At 43.0% G+C, this 10612-nt stretch overlaps 1 protein-coding gene across 1 annotated transcript in view; it reads left to right on the top strand.

Moving 5' to 3' along the window:
• Positions 1-10612, top strand: part of TECRL (trans-2,3-enoyl-CoA reductase like) — a 58399-nt gene that overhangs the window by 22116 nt on the left and 25671 nt on the right. The window lies entirely within an intron of this gene.

Here is a 10612-nt window from a genome sequence, read left to right as displayed (position 1 = left end):
CCCAGTCGCAATGATATTGAATACATTTGCTGTGGAAAATTACTCACTGCTGAAACAAATGATGTGTGAGTTATACTGGAACAACGTATGTTGCTCTGGTTTAAATACATACTAGTGGAAATCAATTTTTTTTTTTTATGTTTTGCCATTAGGCTGCAAGTTCAGAGTGCACAAACAGTTTGGATGAGCTGTGTCTATCACATTTACAGAGGGGAAGCAGTAGAGGTGTTCAAAGGCCACGAAGTGTTTGCCACATAGATTGGATGAAACATCCCCCCTCAGATACGAGAATGAAAACTCACCAAGCAGTAGCACCACAATCAAGTCCCTTATGGGCTGTGTCTGTAAAGCTGTGGAAAAGTACTTTGCTGATCAACTTTTAGGTTGGAAAAGGACTCTGAGATCATTGCATCCAACCTTTGACCGATCACCACCTCGTCAACTAGACCACAGCATTGAGTGCCCTGTTCTGTTGTTTCTTGAACACCTCCAGGGATGGTGACTCCAACACCTTCCTGGGCAGTCCATTCCAATGTTTAGAACACTTTCCATGAAGAAATTCCTCCTGATGTCCAGCCTGAACCTCTCGTGCCTTAGCTTGAGGATATGTCCTCTCATCCTGACACTGGCTGCCTGGGAGAGGAGCCTGACCCCCACCTTCCTACCACCTCCTTCAGGGAGTTGTAGAGAGTGATAAGGTCCCCTCAAGCCTCATAGCAGTGCTTCTGAGGCACAAAAGCCTTTCCACAACCTAAGTAAAGTGGTGGGATGGGGGAATTAAACCAGCCCTAATAAGCTTCTCCTAGGAAGGACAGTGGAACATGACTGCCTCTAGCTCCCATGCTAGTGTCTGATCTGCTGCCAGAGCAGGGCAGATCTCTGCTGCCTTTTTCTCACTGCTCCTGTAGAAATAACAGTTTAGCCCTGTTTTAGTGGGGATTAATTTCAGTGTGGTGAATTTACCAATGAATTTATGAGAAGTTAATTTGTTCTGAGGATGAAATTGTGTCAATTCAAATATGCTCAGTTATTGTTGATGGCATTGGTGTGGCCATTAGACACAAAACCCACATTGCTTTGGGGGTCAGCAAGGGAAGGCATCCTGATTAGCTTAGTGGTTGGAGAGAGCAATATCCCCTGGATAGTCAATATTAAAGAAAATTATACTTAATTAGCATACTTTATTAGCTAATTGACTGTGGAACGCTTTTAAAGAAACAGCTAGAGCCTGGGGTAGGATTCTTCCCAGTACATCAGCAGGGAAGGCACAAATGAGCTTTTGAGCCATCTTTTCTGTATCAGCTGTGATTGCTGGACCACTGTGTTCTTTCTGATACTGAAATATAAAACCAGCAGTGCTCCAGTCCTGCTGTAACCTTTTCTGTCACCGGAGTGCGTTCAGGCAGTGTGCAAACAGCACTGGGTTGAAACACTGACCTCACCAGTTCTCTGCTCTCTGTTCCTCTTGCAGCTCTGTGGAGAGCTGCTACCTAAATGTACTCAGCAGCCATGCTGATTGCAGCAGTAGCCACACCAGAGCTTTCTGAAGTGAGGGAGCAGTGACCTGTGTTATCAGTGTCCTGAAGCACAGCATATCTATGACACTGCAAGGCACAGCACTGTTTGTTCCCTCAGAACCTGGCATGGGATGAGCGTGAACAAAGGTTTTAAAAGGAACAACATTTTAAAACAGGCCTAAATAGCTTACTACCTGTGTTTCCTGAGATCACGAGGATGGACAAATACCTGTGTTTAAATACTCTATTTTGCTGCCAGTGAAAACCTTGTCTGGGCTGGCAACTCCACACCAGCAGAGAGAGTTGAGCATTTATGGATTGAGATAGACAACAAGTGATTCCATAAACCACCAAATATTAAGCTGTATTTTTAGAAATCCCATGCCAAATTATGGACAAGAAGGTAGAGAAGGAAGGATCTTTTTCAGCCCTGAAACGCATACTTAGTTTGGCAAATGTACGTTCCTTAATGTGCAATTTCTCAGGTTTGTGTTGCCCTTCATGTGAAGGCTTCACTGACAGAGCTTATATTTAGGAAGAGAATCCTGTTCAAGTTCTCACATTCCTTGATACCTGAACAATTATCTTTGTTATATTTTCCAGAGTGGAGAGGGTGGAGATGGGAGACTCAAAGGCAAAGACAACTACCAGAATACAGGTCCTCACTTGGCATTAATTACTCATCTCTCTTTTAATTTGGGCTGGCATTTCAGAGCCAGAGCACAACTGTCTGTGAACACGAAGCAAACCTCTTGGGGTCTGGGTGTTGGGATGACCCCAAGATTGTAAAAGTCCTTGTTCTCCCAGCCTGTGCAGCCAAAGAAGGAGTCTGAAATGTGTAGGATCAGCTTCTCAAGGTTGTTTATTTTTCTGTATCTATAACAGTCTTTCTCTGACCTGCTGAGCTCTGTCTAGCAGGTCAGCCATGGGATTCTGTGTGCCGCCTTGGGTGGCGTTTACATTCTATACTAAAAACTATATATACTATGTTTACAATAATGTGCCAATATCTATCATTTATGTTAGACAGTGTGTCTCTACCTTAAACCAATAGAAAAGTGTCACCATCACACCAAGACATGGAGGACAAGAAGAAGGAGAAGAAGGTCAGGACATGCCCAAATCCCTCCATCTTGTCCTCTGAATGCCATTCTAAAAACGCCCCAAAATTCTACTTTTTTCACCCTGTGTTAATTCAACTACCACACTACTCAAACCCTTGTGGCTTGTAATTCCTCATATAAAATTGACAGCTTTTTCCATGGGCTAAAATCGAAGCTACAGGTGTTTTTGGCTTCATGGCAAGGTCTCCGAGCCCCCTGCCAGGATCTCGAGACAGCCAGGGCAGCCAGAGGGATGTCCTGGACTCCAACACAAACCCAGTGCAGTTACAGTGCATGGAAGCCCTGGTCCAAAGAGTGCCTGAACCCATTAGGCAGATCCCAGCTGCACTGACCACCCCCTGCCACCCTGCAGTGTGTGACTGTGCCACAGTGAGGGCAGGGTGAGGGGCCAGCACTGCAGTGACACTGCCCCGTGGGGGTCATGCTGCTGTCCCTGCGCAGCACCACATGCTCAGCACCTCCTCACCTCCCTGCATTGATGAAGGGCAGTCCCCCACGGGAAAGTTCCTTCCAGCTCCAGGCCTGTCAGAGTACCTATTTTCTTGTTTCTTTGTATTCTGGTCTGTGGCTGTTATTAATGAAATAGAAGGTGAGTCTCATTCCCTTTCCCTTCCTTTGCCCACGCACATTAATTTAAATGCAAATTCACTCAGAAAGATCAAAATTAATTATGCTTTCTGCAGCAGGCTACATGGAAAATGGAAATGCACAGGGCTGGCTTTTCCCATTTCTCCTTGATTTTTTTGGAATTGCAAAGGAAAAATAATGTAGAAAAATATTAACATATGCATCTAAATGTTGCATGCTTGGTTGTTTTTTTTTTTTTTTTTCCTGATGCTTTTTGCTTATCTGAAATTCTACAGTTGCTTTCATTTGCAGACTGTTTCAGAAGGAACATTGAAAGGTTAATCTGTCACTGACATAAATTGACATCCAAATGACAAATAATATTTTGTTTACCACTAATAAGAATCAATCTCCATTAAGAAAAACTATGCTGACTCTTAAGAAATTTGTCCATTATTGCCTGATCAGAATATAGCTCAAATATAAGACTTAATTTTTTTATTTTCAGTGGAGAAAAAAAAAAGGCATGGGGGGAATGTTCTGTTCCTCAACAAGTTCAGGCATTTATATAAGTTTTTTTAATGGAAATGCAGTCAAGTAAATTTGTGACTCAAGGTGCAGTGCTGAGTCCTACAGGCTGAAGCTACACATCTGGGCACAGTCACAGCAGCTGAACTGCTCCCAGGAGCCAACATATGCACACGGCTATCCTTTTTTTGCCAGATCCTGGGAAAGAAATGCAAAATTCTGACAGCTTTCTTAAGAGGAATGGCTGCAGGAATTTTGTGCATTGTGCTATAGAGACATTAGGTATGCTCTGAGAAACCTTCCGGACCAGTCTCTCTGGTGAGGCTTCAGTGGAGCTGCCAGGGTGACTGTTACATGACTTTATGTAGGAAAAATAGGTGGTCACAGATTTTAAACACTTAAGGCCAATGGGAATAATGAAATGAACAGGTAAACCAGAAGCATTTAGCCAGATATTCAGTCAGGCTGGGGTTTACTTGCTTAGTAGTCTGTGGAAGTTCTGGCCTTGGCCAGTGTGTCTGGAGACAGCCGTTCACCCAGCTCACTGCCTGCTCTCCCTCAGCCAGCAGTGTGATTGTAGCTTGATAAATTCAAGTACAGCAAAAACCAGAGGAAAGAAATGGATGCTTAGGATCAAATAGCTAATTTTTCAAATTCCACATGCCATTAAGAAAGTGCTTTTTTGTGTCCCCATAGCAACTAGAGTTCAAGGTGCCTTTGTAAAACACATGGCCAAAGATCTTCCCTGGAAAACTTACAAATGAAACAAATCAGAGAGAATATTCAGAGAAAAAAGCTGACAAAGAAAAGGGATTTATCCCCAGCTATGAAGCCATTAAAAACAGCATCCATTTCAGTACTCTGCTGAGATTTTACTGGATCTACTCTTTTCACTAACTTCCCATAAAATCATGGATCTAGCTTAAGATCTGCTCCCGCTCTTTAAATATTCTGATACACCCTCTCAAAGGTCCTTCTACCAGGAAAACAGAGCCTAGCTGAATGATCCTGGATCCAGAAAGTGCCCTCCCAAGGTCAGCCCTGTGCCTTAAAGATTTAACAAGAGGTGGAAGCAGCACACAATTGGTAGCCTGACCCTTGTGAGCCCTGGTGGGCTCAGGAGCTCAGTCTGGTGTCAGCTGAGTGGTACTTGGAGGGGGCCTGGCCAGAGCTGGTCTCTGCACTAGCCCTGGAAAATAGACCCAGGTGACTTAGTGTGTCAAAACATCTCTTGGCCTGCAGCGAAAGAGGGCCTTTTGAGAGGGGCCATGTGAAGACATGCTGTGGCCCTGCTTGCCCCAGGTTTGCTGCTGAGAGCTGCAATTCTTCAAGTGGGCCGATCATTCAGATTGCCGCTCTCAGCAGCTGCCATTTATTACAGTGGAGGCAAGCACAGTAAGTAATCACTTCAGATATTTTCTCTCTTGATCTTGTGGCTGAGCTTAGTTTTACTGTGATTTCTTTGGTGTGCTTTGCTTTCTGCCATCATGCTCAGGAATCACTTGAGTGCAATGTTAGCACAATAAATCACACAGCCTTTTTTTCCAAATAAAAGCAGAAAGCAATAGCTTCGAGTCATTTCAGCATCCTGCTTTTCCTGCTGTCAGCTCAGTGAAGCAAAAGTAGGCAAACTTCAGCCCTGCAAAGGTTGTGGTTGCTAGCATGGTGATGTCTCTATCCTTGTTTTCTCAGAAGTGTTCCTGGGAACACTCAGACAGGGAGGCGGCAACCAAGGGAGACAACAGCATGGCCACTGTCTAAGGTCACAGACAAGGGACAGCTGTATTTGTTCAGTGTTTACTTGTCAAGGAAAGATCTCAGCAAGTTTTAAGATCATCTGCCTGTCTCTAAATATGCACAAAGCCAGCACACCCACACATACTAAAATGTGAATCTTTCCTAGCAAAGTCTTCTTATTGCTACATGGATACCAAAACTGCCATCTGGTTAAGGTGGTGGAATGCATTTCAGCCATGCTCAGTTCACATGAGCAGCTGCTGTTACACTTCTCAGCTCATGTGCAACATTTTTGTGATCAGATAAGGGAGGTTGGTGCCACGGTGGTTCCTTGGAATTTCCACTATTTCTGCAAATTTAAACAACATGCTGCTGATGATTGATTATAGTAATTTTGTTGTTCATATCACCCTATTCATATCACAGCAGGTATTGTTTGTAATTATTAAGGCTATTTGTTATTAGAGATGCATGGGTGATGAAATACAATGAGAAGCAAACAATTTAACTGGTAATAAAATTAGCTGATGATGGAAAGTCAATCTGCTAATTATCTCCAAATTGTGTCTGTAAGTTGTATTTTGCATTTCTTCGACTCCTCTCTCCCCAGTAGAATAGCTTTTGCAGATCTGCATTCTAAAGAAAACACCAAATTCCCCAGCAAGGGAGTTCTTCATCACGTTACCTTTGTTCTCATACAGGCTCACATAACTTCATAAATACTTTGTGACAAATGGGCATTTTATTGTGCAATTTACTGTAGAGCAGACAGTGCATTAATATTTTTGTAGAAGATTCTTTACAAAACTTAATAAAAATTAGATCAATTCCTTCATATTTTCACAACTATTGAAAAGCACCAAGTACTTAGATTTTTTTAGCTGTTAAATTTTCAAAACGTCTTGTGATATTTAAGTGGTGGAGGACACATTAAGGGCAGTTTGAGTCATGTGGATAGAGTACCTTTGGACAGTGTTAAAGTTGCATAGGGCCTTTTGTTACTGTTCTTGCTTCCTAGGATTAGCTGATTAATTTACTGGGATTCTAGTATACAGGCAGTGAAAAAAACCCACCATGTGGGCAGCAGGACCAGCAGGACTTGGTTTTCTGTGCATTTTGCTCAGTGGTATTGGCAGCTGGGCATGACACTGGGGCTGTCATTTTAGCTGGTATTTGTATGGTTGTTTGACAGCACTACATCTCCTTTTTATAGCCAGTATTAATAGGTAATTCCATAGCTGGCTGGGAAAATTAAGGTGGGAAAATTAAAGGTGGCTGTCCATTTTTATATGTCCTATCAGTTTGCTGGTATTTTAATTTCTCTTTTAAATAAGGACAGGTACAACAAATAACCCACACAAAATTAAATGTTTTTCCTCAGATCCAGTTTTTAAAAGAGGTTATTAAAGGTAAGCATTGAGTTACTTTCCAAGCTAATACCATCCTGTTTGGGAAAATTAGGATGCCTTAAACATCATAGAATTAAAATATTTTAGGTGGTTTTTAAAAATAAATGTATGGATGTTTTTAACACAAAATTGGAACAAATTCCTCCTAGAGAAGATGGAATATGGTCAAATACTTAAGACCTGTCATAACTGTTTACACTTCCAGACTAATGGAAGCCTGTATACATAGATATAACTTTGTCTGAATCATAAAAGAATTGTAACACACAGAATGTATGTTATGTTTATGTCTTTAATAACTCACAGAACTCCAGAACAGTTTGGGTTGAAATGGACAGTCAGAGATCATCTAGTCCAGCCCCTCTGGCATGGTCAGGGACATCCTCAGCTGAATCAGGCTGCTCAGTGAAGAATGAAGTTGATGTCACTTAAATTCAAGGAATTTGTGAATGTCTTTTCAGCTGAGGAATTGATAAAGCTTTCAGGTGCCAACATGCCTGCCACTGGGGGGTGACCATATTGAGGTCTGAGGCAAACAGCTTTCCAGAGAAGGATAAGCCAGCAGACTAGACGTAACCAAGTAGAGATGGAAAACTAGGAAGACATTTCAAAAGCTGTCCAATGATGCTGCAAAGAGAGGAACCAAAGCTGTTTTACATAAATGGTAGAAATGTAATAGATGTGGAGGAACCACAATATTGACTAAACATTAGAGGATGTAATATTGGCTAAACAGATCTGTGGTTTGAACCACCATGGCCACTCTTATTCTCTGGACAGTCTATAGCTGCTTTTCCAAGTCAAAGCCAGTCTGGGATATAAGTGGGCTGAAATATTATTTTTAGAACTTTGTTAAAAGTGTGAAATGCATATCCAAACCCATAAACCCTGCATAAGGGAGCTGAACAGCTCTGCTAACCACAAGGATTATACAGAGACTGTGACCTGCTGTGGCTGAGCTCTGATGCGCTGTCACAATGTCAGAAAGTAAATATTAATATATGCCTGATCTTAGATGCAACAGGAGTTACAAGATAAACTTCTGTCACCCATGGTCTTGGATTGCCATTAATCTCTGCAGGAGGCAGTAATGGAAAACATTAATAAGAAAAAACTGGAAATTTTACACTGCTAACTGCCCCTCCCCCCTCCCAAAACAACCCTGCAAAAGAGAAACCCTTCAGCTTTAGATTGGAAGCAAGGGGAACTTTGCCAGGTGCGGGAGTGCAGAGAGGCCTTCAAGGGCTGCCCACAGCTGCAGCTGTGCCTCTGCCCTTAGTGAGTGTGTGTGTTTACCCTGTCTGGGAGCAGGACTCTCCACATGCACTCCTGAACTCCTGCTGATGCCAGGTGAAGCTATTCTGGCAGACAGCCCTGGCTCTGGATACCAAAGAGAGCCATCAACCCCTCATTCTGACAGGCGGTAGCAAGAATTTATACAAGTGATAATTACTCCTCCGTTTGGCTTCCTTTCACTTTTTAGACAAAAGAGAGCTTTCCTGCTACAGGAATGAGAGGAATGTGTGTCTGCCATAGGCAGGCTGGATTGGAATAGCTTCCCACATTGCCAAACAGAAATCCAGAGCTGTTCTAGTGAGATTTTCAGAGGAACCCTGTGGAAAATAGTCATAGGAGGAAGGCAAATAAGTGGTGACAGGTGGGGCCAAGGCCCATTTGTCTGACTGTTACCAAGTGGTGAGCAGGTCGCCTTGGAATGTGTGAGATCTCCTATCTGAAAGGAGCCTTATCAAGGCAGGAGAGCAGACTCCTTGTGGGGTCACACTTCTCTCCAGAAAGCAACGCTGGTTTGTGCAGGACCCTGGACAGCTAAAACTTGGGAACAGCCTTGCTAAAATCTGCTGACAGTAAAGACTGAAAGTGGGAAGCTTTGGCGATCTCGCTCAAACCAACACAGAAACGTGTTTGGACTTTATCCCCCACTCCATTTAGCATTTCCACTTGACATTAGCTAGTGGCCCCCTACCAACAGTAAGAGCAGGGAAGGAACAGCTAATTCCAGATCCTTCCAGAAGAATACACTTTCCAAGCACGGCCTGGAAACAGAATGCACTGTATTCTGGAAGCAGCTTTCCAAGCACGGCATGGAAACCAGAGACACACTGATGTAATAACAAGGTCACTGCAGGCGAGCAGCAGCAAAGGCACACTTCCATCTGTCTAAATCTTTGAGTATGTTTGAACATAATGGTGTACTGAGGGTAAAGGACTGGAAATGTGGATGACGTGCTTAAATGCACAACCTCTGTTTGCCCTTGTGAAGATTATGAGCCATACCTAAAAAAGCATTGCCACAGGATCAGGTAAATTGACTTTTATTGAAACATACTGTAATATGAAGGGGGGAGCTGGGGGGAAGATTCCAATTTAACACAAATACATTGCATTTCAGGCTCCCAAATAACTATTGATATCTGCTGTCCTGGAGCAAATCATATCTTCCCTGACAAGTCAGACAGCTGCTCCTTCTCTATCTTCCCTTTGTTATCTTTAATATCCATGGATTGTTGTGGTACCTTGAAAAAAATGTTTGCAACTTACTTGATGGATGTCTCACCTCCTGCTGTTAGCCCTGGTTCATGGGTTCATCTAATGCTTGTTCTTGCCTACAAAAGTCAGACCAAATGCTTTTGAAATGAGAGTGTGCTGAGTGTCACTGCACTGTGCACACCGTGTACAGCTCCCTTCCCCTCCAGCTGGCAGCTGGTGGAGTGAACAAGCTCTCCTCATCACCCTGAAATAACTTGGGTAGAAACAACCTCCACAGCTCATCTCCAGATCCGGGTTCCTGCTCAGAACAGGGCCAACTTTAAAGTCCTATAAGACTGTTCAAGGTCATCCTCAGACAAGGCCTGACTATCTCCAGGGAAGGAGATCCCACAGCTTCTTGGGGCAAATGTTTCCACGTTTGATCACAGTCGCTACAAACAATTTTTTCCATTTAGAGGTAGGGGAATATTTGTACCTTAAACACAGGATCACTAAGAGTTGTAACATACATCTAAAAAAAATCTGACCAATTTCACATAGGCTTTGAATTGAAAAGACAAAACAAATCTCCTTCAGGCTATCAACTGTCGTCAGATGTGTCAAAGGAAATAAAAACAAATGTGGTAGAAATGGCTGGGGATGGTGATATTGCAGCAGGATCCTCACTTTTCTCTGACAATCTTTGCTTCCCCCATATGTCAGTCAACACCATGGATTATGGAAGTTTTCACCACATTGCTTCAGCTGAGCCCAGAAATGTGCTAGGTCAGCCCTAAAAACCTTCAACTGCAAACAAAAGAGTGTGTATGAGTTAAACAAAGTTACTTGTACTTGTGATGCAAAGGAGGAATGTTTGTGTTGTCCATTCAGCAGCACAGCTGTAGAAGCACAGCCTTCTGCACAGAGGAGCTAAAGAGCTGGCCAATTAACAACTTGAACAGCCATGATCCCCTGTGCAGTGTGTTGGTGGCAATTCCCTGCTCAATCTGACACCAAGGGAAACAAATGCAGCTAGAGACCAACCTGGCAGGTGTCTGTTCCAAATCACCAAAGGGAATCCAATAACAACAGCCAACTGCCATTGTGCATTTTGGAATGACCTTTAAACTAGAGCATTTAAAAATCTACTTCTAGGAAACATCCTCCAGTTGGAGGTATCAAGGAAGTCATAAGTCACCCAGTATTAGCTACCCATGTACTTCTGCTTTCTGTGTCTCTATTT

The sequence above is a fragment of the Vidua macroura genome, chromosome 4 (genome assembly GCF_024509145.1).
Source record: "Vidua macroura isolate BioBank_ID:100142 chromosome 4, ASM2450914v1, whole genome shotgun sequence".
Taxonomy (NCBI): Eukaryota; Metazoa; Chordata; class Aves; order Passeriformes; family Viduidae; genus Vidua; species Vidua macroura.
This window is presented reverse-complemented; position numbering and strand designations above follow the sequence as displayed.